Source organism: Capricornis sumatraensis, chromosome 4 (assembly GCF_032405125.1).
Source record: "Capricornis sumatraensis isolate serow.1 chromosome 4, serow.2, whole genome shotgun sequence".
Lineage (NCBI taxonomy): Eukaryota > Metazoa > Chordata > Mammalia > Artiodactyla > Bovidae > Capricornis > Capricornis sumatraensis.
The window spans coordinates 61,195,330-61,218,860 of NC_091072.1; the positions used below are offsets into that span (position 1 = coordinate 61,195,330).

A 23,531-nucleotide genomic window follows, 5' to 3' on the forward strand; every position below is an offset into this window, starting at 1 on the left:
AGAATATGGGAGGTGCCATTTCCTACTCCAGGGGATCTTCCCTACCCAGTGACTGAGCCCACATCTCTTGAGTCTCCTGCCTTCGCAGGCAGATTCTTTATCACCGCACCATCTGGGAAGCCTCCTTCTTTAGCCATAGGACCTGCTAAATCCAGGGAATAATCTTCTGTTGTAATCTGTTTGTACATATATTTTCTTGATAACAAAAAGGGTTAGAAACCCTTTGTTGGCAGAAGCCATCATACTGGGATTTTATCAATATTTAAATAAATATTTTTCACTCATTTAAGTGTATTCTATTAATGAATAAGCATAAATTTAGAAATGTATTTTAGTGTAGTAAACTATTAAATAAAATGTTTCATTATCTTAAAGGCCAATCTTTCCTGGTGCACATTTTTTTTGGAATTATGACAGTACTGCAATTTTGTATTTTAATAATAAATGTGCTTTAAAATAAATAATAAAACCACACTAATACAAAATAGGGTGAGCTGCCATTTTTGGCATAATGTTCTAAGAAAATTTTGATATTAGAGTACATTAAAGGGGAAAATGTCTATACTTTCAAAATCACTACAGTTCCAAATTTTTAATCACTGATGAACAAAGACTTATGGCTTCAGAGAAAGTGGAGGAAGTAAAATGAGATGGTGTTTCCTGGATTAGAAAGATTTTGATTCCCCATTTCATTTACACTGATTACATCAGACACAGAGACTAAAGTCTGAAAATTGTGGCTGATGTGAGAAAGATAGGAAAAACTCTAAAGGAGAAGTTAGAACCTAATGGAAAGTAAATTTGAGTTGTTTTTTAAAGCAGTGGAAATCAGTTTTCTTTTTAAGTCTTAGAAAAGCAGAATGATATAAAAATCGTTACAACAGAAAAATATGCACGACCTGTGTACCAGTAACAATATGTCTCACTTCAGTTCAAGAGAAGGTTTTAGTTTTAAGCTTCAGATGTTTAAAAGGAAAACAAAAATCTCCATTTGAATTTTGCAGTCAGCATAAAGATTAGCTTTTCAAATAAGTATAGTTTTATATCCTATGCCTGGCCTCTTTATGGAAGCTTTCTTCCTTTTAGCTATAAGACTATAGATTTAGAATCCTGAATTCTTATCCAGAAATGTCATTATAGCTACATATTTGGGCAAGGCCTTATTTCCCTGTGTGTATATGTATGTATATGAATATGTATATATATATATATATATATATATATATATATATATGAATACATACATGTGAATATATATGCATATACTCTTAAATGATACATTGATAAGTTCTGTTTTTCTCTTTGGCATATTTGTTAAAAATGCTGCATCATATTGTGGATGAGTTTTGCAAGGGAGATAGAAAAACCCTTAACTAAGGAGGAAATGTTTTTTTCAGATCACCAATTACTTGAAGTTTTTGTGGAAGGCAGGATAAACTATATAAAATAAGTATAAGAAAATGCAATAAGTCTGTGACTGCACCCGTCTGTGGCAGCTTTTGTTCTTGACCTGCACAGATCTTGTTATGTTATTCATTTCTCAATGGTTATTCTTCCTTTTCCCACTCCAGCTCCTTGTACCTTCAAAAGCTCTGGTTTTACCAGAGACCACATATTTTTTTTTTTTACCACACATTTCACCAAAGACACTGCACACTGAAAATCCTTTGATATCTTTCTCTGCCTTCTAAATCTTTCTCTCTTCCATGTACACCCCCCACCAGAACTCAGTACTGAGGCTTTCTTCTCACGCCTCCCCTCAAACAGCCTTTATGACGCCAATGTAACTTCATTCTCACAATGCGAATGTCACATTCTATGACATAAAATTTTGTTCAGCCAAATGTATTTTGCCTAGTGTTTCTCAAACCAGCTTCTGTGGTAGAAGTAGGAGAATGTGTGACTTGGTTCATTGTACCATAGGTAGAATATTAAGCAACCTACTTTCACTGGACTATGCATGCTCTGATTAACCTCTGATTATAAGGAGTAATGGTTAAGAGAACAAATTCTAAAGCCATATTGCTTGGTTTAAAATCCTAACTCTTTCATTTATTAGTGAGGTAACATAAGTGTTCTCTGTTAGTAGTAGTACTAAATTGTTGAAGCAGAGGGCAGTGGAAAAACTCAGTGAAGCGGAGCTGAGTTTTAACCCTGGCCCTGATTCTAACTGGTGTGAGCTGGGAAAAATCACTTGCTATCATTGAAAATTTCTTCATAAGAGAATATGGGAAAATATAAGCTTAGCAAGGAAACCGGGGTACATATAAACCTTGCTTTATATTTGGATTGGTGATTATACACATACACACACGTGCCACTTAATAAATGGTAGTTACTACTGTCTTCAGTAGGAACTGAGGGTGAAAATCTAAGGGAAGTGGGAGATATAAAGAAAATTAAGTAACAGAACAAAAAATGCAAGGTGGTTAAGAGTTAACATTCATTTAACAAATATTTTCTGTCTGCCTATAAGTTCCTGCCACAAAGCTGATCATTAGACCATGAACAACATTAGACTTTGTTCTTTACTCTTATTCAGCTCATTCTCTATGTTCTCTAGGAATAGTCTAAAAAATGTTAAATAAATAGGGTGTGGCCTTTCATTGCTTATAGAAGCAATCTGGAAAAGAGATAAAGGAGAAAAGTATAGTCTTATTAATACAGTTTTTAGATAATCTTAGACAAATCATTAGAACTACTTAGAGGTATAATAAAAAGTAATAAACAGCCTTTTATGGTCAATCATAATATATTACTGATAAGTTTATCGACATATATACTTTGAAAATAAGTCAGAAATTATTTCAACATGAAGAAAGTGAGTATGTGTGCATCTGTGTACTTGCATGCTTAGTCATGTCCAACTTTTTGTGACTCCATGTTCATGGGATTTTTCCAGGCAAAAATACAAGAGTGAGTTGCCATTTCCTCTTCCAGGGAATCTTCCTAACCCAGGGATGGAACCCGTGTCTCGGTGTCTCCTGCTATGGCAGGCAGATTCTTTACCTCTTGAGCCTCGGGGAAGCCTGAAAGTGAGTATGTTTAACTCTAAAAGCATTTTAACAAAAGCAGTATCTTATGAACAATTTGCATACTTGGAAGCTTTAAGATCAATACTGAAAAAGGGAAAATCAGATGTCAACAAAGGAGAGATACTAGAGACCTGAGATGCTAGCAAATCCTTGACTGTGTCTTCTAACCCCTGATGATTTATTTCTGAATCAGCATTCTTGGCTGATTCAGAAAAAGCATTAAAAAAAGAGTCACATGACTATTATGTTCCTAAACTGGAAATTTCAGATATGTGTACTGGAACTTTTCACAATATTTCACCATTTCTTTGATTTAATATTCAAAATTGATATAATGATTTCAGAAAACACTTCCAGAATAGAGCTAACTGTGAAACATATTTCACAAGTTGAAAATAAACTGAACCTTTGGGATTTTTTGTGAAGTAATGGAACAAGTATATATTTTGATATTCAGGTAAGTATGCTATTAGCCTAGGGTGCCTTTGCTTTTCAAACTCAACACCCAAGAGCTTTGTTAACATCTTTCTAGCAGACTTCTACACAAATAGAGCTTTGTTAAAGATTTCCAAACATATTTAAAATCACGTTTGGTTTCTCCTTTTAATTTTAGTATTTGAAAATATTTTTTAAAGTACTTCTATTTTAGCTAGTTTGGAACCACTAACACCAGAAATCGCGATTAATTGTAGTATTCTAAAAATATATGTGTATAGGTGTGTGTGTGTGTGTGTATGTGTGTGTGTGTGTGTGTGTAAAGACAGAAAGAGAGAGATTTCAAAGGAAAAAAATCATAATCACACTGACCAATTTTTCCTAGATATTGAGATATAGAGAGCTAATTTCTTTATCTTCTGCTGAATTTTCTTTTTGAGAATTCATGAACGAAAGGGGGCAAAGATTACATAAAGAGGAAATCTGGTCATATGAGTCAATACATTGAACATGACTGAAGGAATATGCATGAAACAAAGACATAAATTTTTGAGTTAAGGAAATAAATACTATCTTCTCAATACAATACATAGAGATAAAACAGTGAAAGAAAGAGAGGGATAATGAAGAGTCATTGGGGGTTTCAGGTAGCACTCCTAAACATCTAATTTGAGGATACAGAAAAGAAATAAATGGGAACCAACCAGAAAATTGGGAGGAAGTTAAAGTAGGAAATAAATGCTGAGAAATCTGGAAAACTATGAAATTGACAAATAAAACCAAAGTTTTGTTCTTTAAGATCTATTAAATTGATAAGTTGCTGACAACTCTAATCAAGAGAGAAAACACATTTATTAAATTTGGAATGAAAGAAATTATAACTAGAATGGGAGCAATTAGAAAATATAAGAATATTATGAATAATTCTATGCTAGTAAATTTACTGGATGATTTTATTAAAAATGCAGCTGAAAAGTATAGTAATTAGAATTCTAATACAACAAAGAAAATTAAAATATATTGAAATATAATACTCAAAGAGCCCCATGCTCAAGATTTTCATAAAAATATGAATACTTAATAACCTGTAAACAGTGGTTCCCCAGACGCTGACTGCTACAATATCTGGTAACCTTGTATAAGCTATTCATTAACTTTACAATATTCTATAAAATATATAGCCTACTTTTTAGAATCTGGAGTAAAACATTAAAAATTATTTTTTGGAAATTTGAAAAGTAGAATATTTAGATTAAGGAAAGATCACATTTATTCAAAGCAGAATATTAATACATCCAATATGAGATTATGCAGCTACACAATTTTCACTAAAGTATTTATATTAATTTTTATATAATATTGAATTCAATTTATATTGATTCATAAATACTGTCTCCACATAATCAGAAGAAATTTTACAAAAGGATTAATTAAGTATCAAGGGCTTGAATAAGACCTCCTTGAGTGGTAAAATCAAATCTGAAAAAAATGTTTCACCAAAACCCAACCTGGAATATATTTTGTTTAAAACACAAAATTTAGACTAAGTTTCAAGGGAGAGAAGTACTTAAGGAAGCTCCTGTCCTCTTGTCTGTTCAAATCATCATTCACTAGGATAATTATTATTTGGAAATGTGCCTGATTCATTTTCCTCACATGCTAACTGTTCATGGGATGGCATATCACAGCAATTACTGTCAAGAGAATTACTATTAAAAGAATCATTTCCCCTGTACTTATAATGTTTTCACTTAAAACAGAAAGAATAAAAGTAGTCATTCTATGCCTGTTATGGAGTGATCTGCCCCTAAAATCCTCACAGCTCCCTCTTGTATTTCTTTCAGGTCTTGCTAATCAAATATTATGTTCTCGTTAAAGATTTTCTTTTATACTTGTGTTAGGCTGCATTTTTGTTTACAATTACCTACTGTCCCAGGAAGATTATACATTCTTGCCCAGTTGGCTTCAGGCTTGGTCATGTGACTTGTTTTGTTCAATATGTGAAAAGATAAGTGACACATATTTTCACAAGCAGGAATTTTAAGCATCTTCACATTATTACTCTCATCTCACTTCCCTCTGTCTAAATGCCTGTAATATCTTTGCAGAAGCTGCTCTGTCAACCTGGGCTCCAGAGGAGGACATGAAAAAGAGCCATGCTTGACCTGTGATTCATGTGAAGTGTTAGCAATAACTAAACTGATATTATAACAAACCTTGAAAATTTGCAGTTTGATTAATATCACATTATAATATACTCCACTTTCAGGGACACACCACCTCATATGATGTTTTTTTCCATACCATATTTTTGCCCTTCAACATATACATCTATATTTGTTTCTTGTCTGTTATTTTTTCATCCCTAAGAATATAAGCTTTATGAGGGTAGGGACTTTATTCTTTTCATTGTTGAATCCCAGTACCTAGTTTAGTGACTATAATAACTATTAGCCAGATGGAAGACACATGGAAGGAGGAAGGGCATTGCAAGCTAAAGTGGAAATCTCCCCAAAATGGCAGAGGAGAAATTCAAGGTGCTGAATTGCATTAACTTTATTTAGCTTTTCCAGTCAGAGGAAGAAAATGAATCAAAGTGGGATGGAAAGGAAATTGAAGAACTAGGTTATCTATTATAATTATCTATGAAATAATTAGGAGAGTAACATCACAAAGTAATTTGTTTGAACAGAGGGAGTTAAAAATAACATAGAGATGTAATAACTGTAATACAGGAGTGGAGTGATGGGAAATAAGATAGTAAAAGTTTAGAGAACTATGAAGAATATAGGAATAGCAAATGTAAAGAACAACTAAAAATACAAAATAACACTAGCACTAACATAACAGACCCAAGGAAGAGATTCAGCTCCTTCCCCCAATTCTCCCACCTTCTATCCAAGACTGAGACATAGATCTCATTTGAAGGCATGGTTCTGGTTCATGGCATGGCAGAGAAGTTACTATGGTACTGCACCTGTAGAACTTGCTGGAAATATGTCCTCTAAGATGTGAAAAAGCTGTTGACTTAGCAGTGTCTTACTGAGGCACTCTGCTATAAAAATATCTATGAAAGTATGCCAAGTGAAATTCTGGTTGCTATGAACCACAAGACTGGGTGATGAAGAAGCCAGCTATGCCACCACATCAGAACAATGAAGAAAATTATTTTCGCTTACAACATCTGTCCAACATCCTCTACTGCCAAAGCTTAAAATCATTCCAACTTGAGAAGATAATTAAAGGCCCTGGAAAATTTTCACAGATCAGGCAATACAGAATGAATCTGGAGTCAAGAGGCAATATTTGGTAACTATCAGGTCAGGTGAGAGACTCTGATGATCATTCTAAGAGAATGAAAAAAAGGGGCATAAACTTTTGACAGATATAGAGCCATTAACAAAGATTTAACAGATATGATAAAAATTGGATGTGGAATTGAAGAGGAAAGAAGAGGAAAGACTCTTGAAGTTCCATCAGGGATTACTGGTTCCCTGAGGTGTGAAATTCAAGAAGAAATGATCCCTTGGAGACTCATCAAGAAGAGTGATGGGGAAGGAAGGAAGTAAAGTTGTAGACACATTGGATATGTTTTCAATATCTAGATGGAAGTAGACCATGGGTAATTGAATACAAAGATCTGGAGCTCAGGAGAGAGATACAAACACATGTAGATTTTACATTTACTATTTAAAATAATTGTTAAATACCTGATACAGATATCATCAGAGAGTTGCTAGGTTATATAGTATGAGTTGGGTTATAAAAACCAAGAGGGAAAAGAATGAAAATAGAAGGCTGCCAAAGACAGGTACCTGCCTCTTGAGAAATCTGTATGCAGGTCAGAAAGCAACAGTTAGAACTGGACATGGAACAACAGACTGGTTCTAAATAGGAAAACGAGCACGTCAAGGCTGTATATTGTCACCCTGCTAATTTACCTTATATGCAGAGTACATCATGAGAAATGCTGGACTGGAAGAAACACAAGCTGGAATCAAGATTGCCTGGAGAAATATCAGTAACCTCAGATATGCAGATGACACCACCCTTATGGCAGAAAGTGAAGAGGAGCTAAAAAGCCTCTTGATGAAAGTGAAAGAGGAGAGTGAAAAAGTTGGCTTAAAGCTCAACATTCAGAAAACGAAGATCATGGCATCCGGTCCCATCACTTCATGGGAAATAGATGGGGAAACAGCGGAAACAGTGTCAGACTTTATTTTTTCGGGCTCCAAAATCACTGCAGGTGGTGACTGCACCCATGAAATTAAAAGACGTTTACTCCTTTGAAGAAAAGTTATGACCAACCTAGATAGCATGTTCAAAAGCAGAGACATTACTTTGCCGACTAAGGTCCGTCTAGTCAAGGCTATGGTTTTTCCTGTGGTCATGTATGGATGTGAGAGTTGAACTGTGAAGAAGGCTGAGCACCGAAGAACTGATGCTTTTGAACTGTGATGTTGGAGAAGACTCTTGAGAGTCCCTTGGACTGCAAGGAGATCCAACCAGTCCATTCTGAAGGAGATCAACCCTGGGATTTCTTTGAAAGGAATGATGCTAAAGTGAAGCTCCAGTACTTTGGACACCTCATGCAAAGAACAGACTCATTGGAAAAGACTCTGATGCTGGGAGAGATTGGGGGCAGGAGGAGAAGGGGGCGACAGAGGATGAGATGGCTGGATGGCATCACTGACTCAATGGACATGAGTCTGAGTGAACTCCGGGAGATGGTGATGGACAGGGAGGCCTGGCCTGCTGTGATTCATGGGGTCACAAAGAGTCGGACACGACTGCGCAGCTGAACTGAACTGAACTTCCAAAGAAATCCCAGGGTTGATCTCCTTCAGAATGGACTGGTTGGATCTCCTTGCAGTCCAAGGGACTCTCAAGAGTCTTCTCCTACACCACAGTTCAAAAGCATCAATTCTTCGGTGCTTAGCCTTCTTCACAGTTCAACTCTCACATCCATACATGACCACAGGAAAAACCATAGCCTTGACTAGACGGACCTTAGTCGGCAAAGTAATGTCTCTGCTTTTGAACATGCTATCTAGGTTGGTCATAACTTTTCTTCAAAGGAGTAAGTGTCTTTTAATTTCATGGGTGCAGTCACCATCTGCAGTGATTTTGGACCCCCAAAAATAAAGTCTGACACTGTTTCCGCTGTTTCCCCATCTATTTCCCATGAAGTGATGGGACCAGATGCCATGATCTTCATTTTCTGAATGTTGAGCTTTAAGCCAACTTTTTCACTCTCCTCTTTCGCTTTCATCAAGAGGCTTTTTAGCTCCTCTTCACTTTCTGCCATAAGGGTGGTGTCATCTGCATATCTGAATGATGCTAAAGCTGAAACTCCAGTACTTTGGCCACCTCATGAGAAGAGTTGACTCATTGGAAAAGACTCTGATTCTGGAAGGGATTGGGGGCAGGAGGAGAAGGGGACGACTGAGGATGAGATGGCTGGATGGCATCACGGACTTGATGGACGTGAGTCTGAGTGAACTCCGGGAGATGGTGATGAACAGGGAGGCCTGGCCTGCTGCGATTCATGGGGTCACAAAGAGTCGGACACGACTGAGCAACTGAACTGAACTGAACTGAAAGAAAGGTACCCTAGAGAACTTTAGTATTTAATGCCCTCTAATTCTCTTAGTTTCTGCCAGTTAGGATGCTTAGTACCAAGCATTCTCTTTACAATGTCAGGAATTATACAGCACATAGAGAGTTTATCCTAACTGGGACATTCCATACATTTTTATATCTTCTTTTTCTCAACTATGGCAAACTATAGCATATATGCTCCAGTACCTAAAACCAATAGTTACCCACAGTGTAGACAATGGAACAATTTCTCATATAATGACTGAATGACGTGAACCAGCAGGAAGCAACATCATCTTAATAAATCAAGAGAGATATCTGCACAGGGATTTATAGCTCTAGGTAGAATTAACTGGCTCTCCCAGGGTGGGATTTCTTGAGGAACCATTTATAAATGGGTTAGAAGATCCCTTGGGGAAGTCAATGGTGTTAGAAAGCCTTTGGACAAGAAGGCCTACTGTCTCCCCTTGTGAGTACCTCTGGTTTGGGCTCTTTCCTTATTACCATCAGAGTAGTCACAGCCCTGTCAATTATTATAAAAGCGAAAATTGTAAAGGAAAACAAGAAGAGAGAAACAGAAGAAATACCAAATGAAAATTTATAAGAAAAAAGATAAAAGTAAAACTGATTTTTCAGAGCAAAATATAATAAAATATTAAGAAGTAATTTTAAACAAGTAAACAGAAAAAATAAAATACATAACCAAAGTTAAAAGTCAAGGCAATGAGATTTAATAACCATTATAACAAAAGCAATGCACATTTTATAGTGTGAAAGAAGTGAAAAATTTTTTAAATCCTCAGCAAAATATTAATATGAACCTATAAAATTAATAACAATTATAAAATATAAAACTATAAGTCTATGAGTTAGGAAAATTTTAAAAATAAATTTTCTAAAATGACAAAAATGCCAGTTGATGAAATAAATACTAAACACATAGAGGGAAGTCCAAGGTGACTTTATGAAGTATATTCAAATAGGAGGCTGACAGGATAAAAATGACTAAATCAAACATAAGTAGGGCAGGGATTTTAATTCTCACTAATGTCTTCTATGTATCTGAAATCTGGTGTATCGTCCACCACCTTGAATTAAATTGTCCTAATCAATTTGAATAATGGCCTGCAGGCCTATGGTCTTGCTACTTCAGCCTTCATTTCAAATCAGAGAAACATGAAGACCCCAGCCACTTATCCAGACATTCAATGCTCTCAGAAACCCCAACAGTCTCAGAAATGGAGAAAGGGAAGGTTTACTCATACATATTATAAGTCATTAGTGCATACTAAGCATAATCACAGAATTGTACTGTTGGAAAAAAAAAAGTGAAAACATAAAGAAGGAAAAAATAAAAAAGAATCCCTGGCAGTTAGTTCTGACATAGCTTATGGTGGAAAATTCCTATCTGTATATTACATACTTATCTGAAAATGACTTAATTAATTTCTAGGTAATTTCCTCATGAACATTGTAAGCAAAGCAGTTTAGGCAGTGACCTATGTGCAATTTCAATTATTGACTCATGTTTTTGCCATGACTTAATAAATCACAGGAGTATTTGTGATGTTAGAGTGAAACAAAATGTTTCAACATTACAAAGTTGTAGGTATGTACCTTAATTCTGCTCTAAGCTGCTTATGAGTTTTACCCCCTACTATATCATGTCCCATAGGATTCAATGTGTATGCAAGAGTAGAATGCATCTTGCGGGGCTATACTGAAGACTAAAAATAATAGAAATGAACATCTAGCACAGAGAGTGAATTACACTCCTCATTTTTGTTCTTACACTTAAAGCTACTGAGTTTGCACTGCTCTGAATCAGTATTAATCTTCAGTCATAAACTAACTTGATTACTAACAAGGTTTTGCAAGGTCACAAGCAAGCCAATTAACTTTACCAATTGGTGTCACAAATGAACGCTCCTGCTCTTTAGAAATTCCAGTGACTTTTCTTTTGGATTATATTGTAGTCACTGTACAACAAAATACATATCTGATCATTGCAGTTAAAATAAGTGTAAGTGAAGTTGCTCAGTCATGTCTGACTCTTTGGGACCCCATGGACTGTAGCCTACCACGCTCCTCCATCCATGGGATTTTCCAGGCAAGAGTACTGGAGTGGGTTGCCATGTCCTTCTCCAGGGGATCTTCCTGACCCAGGGATTGAACCTGGGCCTCCTGCGTTGTAGGCAGACGCTTTACCATCTGAGCCACCAGGGAAGTCTTAAATAAGTTAAAATAAGTTCTGTGCTAATTCATTTATTCTAGTCCCTTTTGCTTTAGTACATTCTTATTCAGTAGCTAGTGTTGTCAAATCAATTGGTCAGATGACTGTTCTTAAAAAGATAAGGGGACATGGCAAGTCAGATAGAACAGCGGCATAGCACATGTGGAACTTAGTTATTTAGCACAATAGGATTTGCCTTTAAGGTAAGAAAAGTTGTTTTAAGTATCATTGATTTTTTACTTGGAAAATGTGTCCTATTGATTTTTCCATCCAGACCCTTAACTACGGCTTTTAATACACCATTCTTGTCTATAATGATGACCAAAGAAAATGATGGTTCAGGTAGGGAAAGGGTAAAATGAGGCTTTAAGAAATACTACCTAAAAGGGCTCCCTACCACACACACATGATTGTACTTCAAAGTGCTCCTTATTTCTATAGTGGGAAATAAGGTTCTTAGCTTTTTGAAACCATGTGGCAAGTATAAAAAGTTAGCAACTGAATTTTCTGTTTCCAAATATCTATGCTTTGGGGCAAATAATTCCTGGGTTTCTGCCAGAAATAAAGTTCAATTATTTGGAGGAGCTGGTTGTTTGAATTTCTGTATTTCTTTTAATCAGGCTTTGTTTCTCCCAGCTGTCATTAGTTGGTTTTACTTTATTATATTTTGAGACTTGGCATTCAAGCATTTGGAAATGCATTTATTCACTCAGTGTAAGAAATAAACAACAACAAAACCGTTGGAATTCTGAAGAACATTGCTTATCATCTGGCATTGCACAGTCAATATCCGTTGTGCTTCAAAGACCCTACTTCTATAGTGTTACCCACGGTATCCTCTGTAGACAATGCCTACAATTCCTTTCTCTGTGCATCTTGCCTACTTTTCTCTCTTACTTCTCTTTCTTTTACTCTCTCCTTTCTTTGCTTTCTTTGTTTTCCCTTACTCTGTCCTCCCTTTTCTCCTGTTTCCTTCCTCTTTTCTGGCTTTCTTCTTTCTTGTTTTCATTCAAATTTAAAAGCTGCAAAGAAATAATTTACATAAAACTTCAATATTTGTGGAAAAGGATTTTCAAGAAATAAAGTTTATTATTTGAACAGAATAGAATGAAATTGCAAAGACAATTATGTTAACATGATAATAAATATGATTCTTTATTTCAATAGCTTATGATTTTAGCTTTGCACCATGAAACAATCACCTCTTAAGCAAATCTTAAGTTCTCTGGGAATTTTCAGATTCACTTATCAAAAGAATATTTTAGTTAAGAGTACTAAATTTATCTTTTCCCAGACATTGATTATTGTCTGAAAGGAAGAAAGGTTACAATAACAAAAACGCATCTAATATCTGGACATTAAATTTATTATCATTCACAATATTAAAATTTTAACTATGAGGTTTAAGATATTCCTTAAAATATATTCTATAGAAGAAAAATCCTAAGTTTATGCATTAACATATTAGTTAACTAAGTAGTATCATTTATATAAGCTGTTTTGGATAAACTCAGACACCTATTATTCAAATATTGTTGGCCATTTAGTCTTTCCTGATGGTTCAGCTGGTAAAGAATCCGCCTGCAATGCAGGAGGCCTGTGTTCAGTCCCTGGGTTGGAAAGATCCCCTGTAGAAGGGAACAGCTATCCACTCCAGTATTCTGGCCTGGAGAATTCCATGCATTATATAGTCCATGGGGTCACAAAGAGTTGGACATACTTGAGTGACTTTCACTTTCACTTCTAAGCCCTCATTGTGTGCTTGATGAACACTGAGATAATGTAAATTACCTGTGGTCAAACAGAAATAATCTACTCCTTTTCCTCTATCAGTCTGGTAGCCGTTTTTTGTGTTTTTTTTTTTTTTTAAATTGGATATACTGTCTTTAAGAAGATAGCATACAAAATTGGCTTTTTTAAACTAAGAGGTAAGTAGAAGAGACAGGCAATGAGATCATCTTCCAAGTAGGAGTTGTATATGGAATACGGTAGTCAGTGGGAGGCCAGCTTCTGGTGAGCTGACAAAATTTTAATGGATTTGAAAAGCAATTCTCTGCCCCTCTACAGTTTCATTCTGCATAACTCCAGGGAAAATTTAAAACAACTTGAACCTGTTACAGATAAGTGATTATGTCATAAATTTTATACAAGCTTGATTTACCTGTTTGGAATTATGGTGAGGGAAGGGTAAGAGTGTCAGAAAGAGTGATACTCAAGGAACTAATTTTCCCAAAATTAAAGCAAAATTAAAGATTACTAATTATGCAGTCTAAGGTTGAATTTATTTATTCTTGCATATTTATTTAAAAACAAATTATTAGGAGTGAATTCCAAAGGAAGTAGTTCAAAAAGAGTAATAATTCTTTATGTATCTGGTTATTTCCTCTAATCTTCAGCAGTTTTCCCATTCAAAGAAACAAGAACATTTAAAAAGTCATACTATACAAAGTTGCTTTTTTTTTTTTTTTTGTGACCAATGTAACTGTAAAAGTGATGATCAAAACCGTGGATCTTCAGAAAAGCTTGAGGCGAATTTGGATTCAAACATTAAAAAAAAAAATCAGACTTTCTTTCTCACATAGTGCACCAACTGTGAGGAGATAACCCATGTCCAAGAACAAAAGAGAAGCCCCAGCAAATGGTAGGAGGGGCGAAATTACATTTAGAATCAAACCCCATAACCCTCGAGAAATGCTCAGAGGGCTCAAACAAACCTTGTTTGCACCAGGACCCAGAGACCCCACAAAGCCTGAGGCAGAACTGTGTTTGGGTGTTTCCTGTGGAGGTACAAGTCAGCAGTGGGCTGCTGCAGGGGCAGAGGCTCTGGGTGCAGCAGACCTGGGTATGTCATAAGCCCTCTTGAAGGAGACTGCCATGTGGATTCATGTCAATGTATGGCAAAACCAATACAGTATTGTAAAGTAAAATAAAGTAAAAAATAAATAAATAAATAAAATAACAACATAGAGCCGTGAGAACTTAAACAGGACTGGGAATCAAACTCTTGGTGGGCACAAACAGAACCTTGTGTGCACCAGGACCCAGGCAAAAGGAGCAGTGAGCCCACTAGAGACTGACCCAGACTTGCCTGAAAGTGTCCAACAGTCTCCGGCGGAGGCGTGGGTCAGCGGTGGCGTGCTGCAGGGCTAGGAGCACTGAGTGTAGCAGTGCATGCATGGGACCTTTTGAAGGAAGTCACCATTATCTTCATTACTTCCACCATAGTTTGGCTCCAGGTAAGTAACAGGCAGTGAACACACCCATACCCATTAACAGAAAATTGGATTAAAGATTCAATGGCCCTTGTTCTGAACATGGCCCTGCCCATCAGAACAAGACCCAATTTCCCCCTCAGTCGGTCTCTCCCAACAGGAAGCTTCCATAAGCCTCATACCCTTCTCCATCAGAGGGCAGACAGACTAAAAACCACAATCACAGGAAACTAACCAATCTGATCATACAGACTGCAGCCTTGTCTAACTCAATGAAACTATGAACCATGCCGTGTAGAGCCACCCAAATGGACGGGTCATGGTGGAGAGTTTTGACTTCTCCATGTGGTCCACTGGAGAAGGGAAAGGCAAACCACTTCAGTACTCTTGCCTTGTACAGTATGAAAAGGTAAAAAGATAGGACACTGAAAGATGAACTCCCCACGTCGGTAGGTGCCCAATATGATACAGGAGATCAGTGAAGAAATAACTCCAAAAAGAATGAAGAGATGGAGCCAAAGCAAAAATAACACCCAGCTGTGGATGTGATGGGTGATGGAAGTAAAGTTTGAGGCTGTAAAGAGCAACATTGCATAGGAACTAAGGAATGTTAGGTCCATGAATCAGTGCAAATTGGAAGTGATCAAACAGGAGATGGCAAGAGTGAACAATGACATTTTAGGAATTAGCGAACTAAAATGGACTGGAATGGGTGAATTTAACTCAGATGACCATTATATCTACTACTGTGGGCAAGAATCCCTTAGAAGAAATGGAGTAGCCATCATAGTCAACAAGAGTCCAAAATGCAGTACTTGGAGGCAATCTCAAAAATGACAGAATGAACTCAGTTAGTTTCCAACACAAACCATTCAATATCACAGTAATCCAAGCCTATGCCCCAACCAGTAATGCTGAAGAAGCTGAAGATGAACGGTTCTATGAAGACCTATAAGACCTTCTCGAACTAACGCCAAAAAAAGATGTCCTTGTCATTATAGGGGACTGGAATGCAAAATTAGGAAGTCAAGAAACACCTGGAGTAACAGGCAAATTTGGCCTTGGAGTACAGGATGAAGCAGAGCAAAGGCTAATAGCATTTTGCCAAGAGAACACACTGGTCATAGCAAACACCCTCTTCCAACAACACAAGAGAAGACTCTACATATGGAAATCACCAGATGGTCAATTGCTGGGGGCCAGCGTGAGGAATCCCACCCGTGACAAGGTCATGCGGCAGAGATTTGATGGGCAAGGTGAGTCAAATCTCAGAGTGTCCCCCTGGTATTTCCCAGGCATGTACCCCCAAACCCCAAAATCTGCCGGCCTTTGTACTCTGCTTTTTCACTTTTCTGACACTCTCTGGAAAAAGTTAACTCAGGGCTTTAGTCTTCTGCATTTGAAAGGGATGTTTCAGCTCAAACCCCCTCTGATACAGAGCCTTTTCTAAAGAGCCAAAAATCATATTGGTGACATGATTTCACTGTTGACTAAATGATTGCTGACAGGCCTCCATATTCTTTATCTTTTAGGCACCTGGGAGGATGTTAATCAATGTAAACGGGATATGGAAAAGGATGTATAATAGTTTTGATGTTAACAACACTAGACTTTTGAGTTACTTTTCTTTTGTTATAATCACTGTACTCCTTTTACTTGTTATAAATTGCTGTATCTTTGCTGTGTAAGAATGTAACTTTATTTAGTGTTTTTCTGAGAATGGCACCAGACTTTGGGAAGATCAACACAAATAAGCCTTCTGGTTGACAAACTTATCAGAAAAGGACTGTAAAATGTTAATTGGCCCTTTTGGCCGGAAGATGATGTAAATTACCTAAGATTTGTGTATACAACTAGGTATGCAGAGAGAAAAGCCTGGTTTTGATAAGAATCTGGGCTGCTAATGCTGCATAACTTTGTATTACCCATTGATCTCTATGTACAATCAAAAAGGTATAAAAGGCCTTTCTAGACAATAGAGGCCGGGCCAGTCATTGGAAGGACTGGCTTCCCCCGTGTCTCCTCTTTACTCTAATTTCAGGCTGAATTCCCATCTAGGGCGTGGAGGCTCGCCACGTATACTTACTAGTCCCGGCTTCTAAGATCCGTAAGAGAGAGAGCCCAAGGTGGGGCACTCTCCGATATTCAAACAGACGCCGGTGGCCTAACGTAGGTGGTGCAAGCTCCTCGTCTGGAACTTTATTGGCTTTCCACGTAAACCAAGTTATTCAGCCCGTTTTCTCCACTTAATTTTCCTACTACACTATTTCTTCCTAATCTAATCTTATATTAATAAATAAATAAGTTTTTTCCTCGCCTACTCCATCTCCCCTTCGAATCACCCTGGATCCACCGGGGCTGGACCCTGGCAGTCAATACTGAAATCAGATTGATTATATTATTTGCAGCCAAAGATGGAGAAGTTCTATACAGTCAGCAAAAATAAGACCAGAAGCTGACTCTGGCACAGACCATGAATTCCTTACTGCCAAATTCAGACTTAAATTGAAGAAAGTAGGGGAAAACACTAGACCATATAGGTATGACCTAAGTCAAATCCTTTACAATTATACAGTGGGAGTGAGAAATAGTTTTAAGGGACTAGATCTGATAGACAGAGTGACTGAAGAAATATGGGTGGAGGTTCGTGGCATTGTACAGGATACAGTGATCAAGACCATCCCCAAGAAAAAGAAATGCAAAAAAAAAAAAAAAAAAACGCAAAACGAATGTCTGAGGAGGCCTTACAGACAGCTGAGAAAAAAAGAGGAGCTAGAGGCAAAAGAGAAAAGGAAAGATATACCCATTTGAATGCAGAGTTCCAAAGAAGAGCATGGAAATATAAGAAAGCCTTCCTCAGTGATCAATTCAAAGAGACAGAGGAAAACAATAGAATAGGAAAGACTAAAGATCTCTTCAAGAAAATTAGAGATACCAAGGGAATATTTCATGCAAAGATAGTCACAATAAAGGACAGAAATCGTATGGACCTAACAGAAGCAGAAGATATTAAGAAGTGGTGTCAAGAATATACAGAAGAATGATACAAAAAGGTCTTCCTGACCCAGATAATCACAATGGTGCAATCAACAACCTAGAGCCAAAACATCCTGGAATGAGAAGTCAAGTGGGTCTTAGAAAGCATCACTATGAACAAAGCTAGTGGAGGTGATGGAATTCCAATTGAGCTATTTCAAATCCTCAAAGATCACACTGTGAATGTGCTGCACTCAATATGTCAGCCAATCTGGAAAACTCAGCAGTGGCCATAGGACTGGAAAAGGTCAGTTTTCATTCTAATTCTTAAGAAAGGCAATGCAAAAGATAGCTCAAATTACTGCAAAATTGCACTCATCTCACATGCTAGCAAAATAATGCTCAAAATTCTCCAAGCCAGGCTTCAACAGTATGTGAACCATGAACTTCCAGATGTTTAAGCTGGATTTAGAAAAGGCAGAGGAACCAGAGATCAAATTGCCAACATCCATTGGATCATTGAAAAAGCAAGAGAGTTCCAGGAAAACATCTAATTTTGCTTTATTAACTATACCAAAGCTTTTGCCTGTATGGATCACAACACACTGTGGAAAATTCTCACAGAGATGGGAATACCAGACCACCTGACCTGCCTCTTGAGAAACCTATATGCAGGTCGAGAAGCAACAGTTAGAACTGGACATGGAACAGCAGACTGGTTCCAAATAGGGAAAGGAGTACGTCAAGGTTGTGTTTGTCACCCTACTTATTTAACTTACATACAGAGTAAATCATGAAAAATGCTGGGCTGGATGAAGCACAAGCTGGAATCAACATTGCCTGGAGAAATATCAGTAAACTCAGATATGCAGATTAAACCACCCTTATGGCAGAAAGTGAAGAGGAGCTAAAGAGCCTCTTGATGAAAGTGAAAGAGGAGAATGAAAATGTTGGCTTAAAGCTCAACTTTCAGAAAACTAAGATCATGGCATCTTGACCCATCACTTCTTAGAAAACAGATGGGGAAACAGTGGAAACAGTGGCTGATTTTATATTTTGGTCTCCCAAATCACTGCAGATGGTGATTGCAGCCATGAAATTAAAAGACGCTTACTCTTCTTTTAATTATAACCAACCTAGAAAGCATAATAAAAAGCACAGACATTACTTTGCCAACAAAGGTCCACCTAGTCAAAGCTTTAGTTTTTCCAGTGGTCATGTATGGATGTGAGAGTTGGACTATAAAGAATGCTGAAGTATCAAAGAATTGATGCTTTCGAATTGTGGTGTTGGATAAGACTCTTGACGGTCCCTTAGACTGCAAGGAGATCCAACCAGTCCAACCTGAATTAAATCAGTCCTGAGTATTCATTGGAAGGGCTGATGCTGAAGCTGAAACTCCAATACTTCGGCCACCTGGTGTGAAGAACTGACTCACTGGAAAAGACCCTGATGCTGGGAAAGACTGAGGGCAGGAGGAGAAGGGGATGACAGAGGATGAGATGGCTGGATTGCATCACTAACTCAATGGACATGAGTCTGAGTAAACTCCAGGAGTTGGTGATGGACAAGGAGGCCTGGCATGCTGCAGTCCATGGGGTTCCAAAGCGTCGGACACGACCAAGTGACTGAACTGAACTGCACCTGTTTTTGCTTACAATGTCACAAAGGTAATATGCATGAAAGAAGATCTCTAAAGCAGACAAGTAGATCATAACCTTCAATTTTGCTCTCTACTGAAGACCTGCACTCTGGCACCAGTAGTCTAATTCCTCTTTACAGCTCTAAGATCAGCAGTGTCATTTAAATTCACACACTTAAATATGATATTCACAGTATTTATCCTCAGAAAACCTGGTAACTATAAATGAACCTTTGCTAAATCCTTGGTATATCAACCACATAAATCCTTTTCTAAAGCAATCAGTAATCCATTCAACTTTAAAATATTATTGATGTGGCATGCCATATTTACAAAGCATTCTATTTTTTCACAATATCTTTTCCTTAACATCTTCTGGCATTTTATTCCTTGCTCTTTTTTGAAAGAAAATTGAAGAAAAATAGGATCTAACATTACTGAGTATTATTACTTTATTAATCTTCATTTTCTATAGATTCTGTCATCTTCTCTGAGACGGTTCACCCACAAAATTATTATTTTATGAAAAGCAACAAGAATTATAACAAAGGACACCTTTGTTTCTCCAGAAGTGTTTTGGTAATTAGAAACATGAAGACAGCTTTGTTCTCTAAGAACACTTCCGAGGAAAATGTTTCAAGTATATTTTTCTGAGCTGTCATGACTTAGTACACCAACCAGTCTTCATGACATGCTCTGAATCAGATATCCCTAAGTAATGAAGCAGCAGTTTTTCCCCCAAATTAATGTTTGCCAAACCTTTATCAGTCTAATAAACATTAAACAGATCATATGAGTTAAAAAAAAACCTAGTTCTTAAAATGATATTATCTCCATTCAAATTAATTTTCACAGAGCTGAAGTCCAACATTTCTCCTAGCAGACACAGCTGTCATCAGAATCAACAGTAGCTGGTACTGAATGATCTGTTACCTAGTGGTTAAGAGATGCATTATAAGCATCTGGGAAGCTTTTGATCATGTCATATGTGGAATTTGATCTATGCTACCACTTGATGTCTAGTCCTTATATTTTATTAAACTTCCATAGTACAAAAGAGACCAAGGATAGCTCTTTAGTATAGTCTATAAAATGTGCACAGTGGAGATTTTTTATTTTTTTTGGCCACATACAAAGTAAAATCTTAAGAGGGCAAGTATATGACCTAAGAGCAAAGGTGGGTTTAAGAAGTGAGAACAGAGTCACTGTGAAATCACGAGAAAGACTTGTAGTAGTAAAGGGAAATGGTGACGCACACATGTCATGCAGCAGACACTCCGATCTATAGAAACAACACAACAGCCAAGGGAAAACCCAGGTCACTGTGTAAACGACTGGGATTTCATTTTGATCCAGCAGGACAACTGGTTAGAACACAAAGACCTAGACTGACAAATCTTGCAAATCACTAGAACCCACACTCTTTTTGGTTTGTTTTATTTTTTCCTTTTTGAATAATCAAGTGAACCGGATCATGGCTTGGTATAAGGGAAAGAGATTTCAATGTCTAAAGCAGGTGTCAGTAGATGTTTCCCATAAAGATTCAGATAATAAATATTCTAGGCTTTATAGGCCTTTCAATTTCTGTTACTGCTATTCAAATTTATCCTTGCAGTGTGAATGCAACCATAAGCAATGCATAAACAAATGCACACGGCTGTGTGTTAAGCTGCTTCAGTTGTGTCCAACCTTTACGACCCAATGGACTGGAGACCACCCAAGGGACTCCGCTGTTCATGGGACATTCCATGCAAGAATACTGTAATATTGTAATGCCAGGCCCTTCTCCAGAGGATCTTCCTGGCCTAGGGCTCAAATCCGCATCTCTTACGTCTCCTGCATTGGCATGCAGGTTCTTTACCACTAGTGCCACCTGGGAAGCCCTAATAAAGCTTTATGGACACAAATTTGAATACTCATATGGTACAAAATGGACAGAGGCGCTTCATGGGCTACACTTCATGGGGTTGCAAACAGTCAGACACCGCTGAGCTACTAAGCACAGCACAAGACGTGGTACAGACTATTCTTTTTTTTTCAACCATTTAAAACCATGTAAAAACTTTTTTAGTTCTCAGAATTCACAAAGACAGACACTGGCCAGCTTTGACCTATGGGCTGTAGCTGCTGGCTCACAGTCTAGAGAAATGCTACAAAACCTATGTTATAAGTGAGCATGTTGGATGCTGGGAATATACAAAACAATAGCATCAGCATCTTGAAGTAGTCTCAGTTTTTCTGACACAAGAGCATGTGACTTCATTTAGTGACAAAAAAAAACTTAAACAGATTTGGCAGCTTGTCCTAGGATATTTTCTATTTGTTTATACTTGCTTCAACTACTATAACTACTATTATAAAACTATCTGAGTGACTAGATGGATATTTTTAAATACTTAGCTATGTCTTATTCTGTGAAACACATATAACGTAAGTCTAAAAAATGGAAAAGTGTGTCTTATTATATGGTAGTTATTTGAATTTCAGGCTGTAGTGCCAAGATGAAAGTAGAGTATTTAATTTTAAAGGACATTTAAAATTTTAAGGTAGTGTATGCCATGGTTAAGGGAATGTTTTATAGAAACAGATTGTGTAGACATAAGTCAAAAATTCTCACATTTATTACCATGTGACTTTGAACAGGTTACTTTCCTAAACTTTTGCCTTAGTTTATTCATCTACAAAATGGAGATATTCCATAGGGTTTTTTTGAGTTCACTTATATAAAATGCTTAGGAAAAGGACTGACACAAAGTAAGCTTTATAAAGTTTGGTTTGCTATCATTGTCAGAAGCACCGACTCATGTCTAATTTCTTCATTCTCAGAAAGTCCTTTTGTGTAAGCAAATAATAACCCCGACCCTCCCCCACCCCAAGCACACACACACACACACACACACAAACATGTGATTTTGGTTTGCATGATAAATTAAGTGATCCAGATAAACTTCTTTAGGTGAAATTTAACACTTATCTTGATCAGCCATCACTATAACACCAATGTCCTAGCTATATTCTTTATTTCAATATGAATAATAGAATTTATTTTAAAATGTAAAAGAATATTTAATCTTTTAGAGGGTATAATAGAGATGAAGTTATATCTTACACTAATCGACAGTTAAATGGTTAGTTTAAATATATGGGTTTAAGCAAAATCAATTACCTTTAATTACACTGAAAATTTTGCCTGAAAGGACTGGGATAATTTTATTTTATTGACAGGTTACTCTTCCTCTTATTTAAATGACTCAGTATTCTGATAATTATATCTGCATTTCTAATTTTAGCATAATATTTATATTTATTCTACATTAACATTCATTATGCAAGGTTATGAAAGCAAGCAATGGCCCCCTAACTTTCATAGACAAGAATCAGTCTTATGGTAAGGTATTTCAATGAATAGTGAATAAAACTAGAAGAAAACAACAGAAGGGGAAAGGCTAGAGGTCTCTTCAGGAAAATTGGTGATATCAAGGAAATATTTCAACCAGGACAGAAAACAACAGAGACCTAGTAAATGCTGAAGAAATCAAGAAGAGATGGAAAGAATACATGGAAGAACTGCACAAAAAGGACCTTAATGACTCGCATTACTGTGGTCGGTCCCCCAGAGCCAGACATTCTGGACTGTGAAGTCAAGCGGGCCTCAGGAAGCACTGCTATTAATAAAGCTAGTGGATGTGGTGGAATTCCAGTAGAGCTGTTCAAAACCTCACAGGATGATGCCATCAAGGTGTTGCATTCAATATGTCATCAAATCTGGAAGACCCTGCAGTGACCACAGGACTGGAAAATTCAATCCTCATCCCAATTCCCAAGAAAGGTAGTACTAAAGAAGGTTCAAACCATCAGACGATTGCACTCATCTCCCATGCAAGTAAGGTCATACTTTAAATCTTACATGTTAGGCTTTAGCATTATGTGAACCAAGAACTTCTAGATGTCCAAACTGGGCTTAGAAAAGGCAAAGGAATCAGAGATCAAATCGTCAACATTTGCTGGATCACAGAGAAAGCAAGGGGATTCCAGCAAAACATCTACCTCTGTTTCATTGACTACACTAAAGCCTTGGACTGTGTGGATCATAAACTGTGGAAAACTCTTGAAGAGATGGGAATACTAGACCATCCTATCTGTCTCCTGAGAAACCTGTATGTGAGTCTAAAAGCAACAATTAGAACCCTGTACGGAGCAACTGATTGGCTCAGGACTGAAAAAGGAGTACGGCAGGGCCGTCTGCTATCACCCTGTCTGTTTAACGTATATGCAGAGCACAGCATGAGAAATGCCAGGCTGGATGAGTTAAAGCTGGAATCAAGAGGGGTAGGAGAAATATCAACAACCTCAGATATATAGATAATACCACTCTAATTGCAGAAACCAAAGAAGAA

General features: G+C 37.1%; 1 non-coding gene across 1 annotated transcript; it reads right to left on the reverse strand.

The window, feature by feature from the left end:
- Positions 1 to 11,224: 11,224 nt before the first annotated feature.
- TRNAC-ACA (transfer RNA cysteine (anticodon ACA)) lies at positions 11,225 to 11,297 on the reverse strand. Its single transcript has one exon. It is a non-coding gene; the product is annotated as a tRNA-Cys (tRNA).
- Positions 11,298 to 23,531: the final 12,234 nt, after the last annotated feature.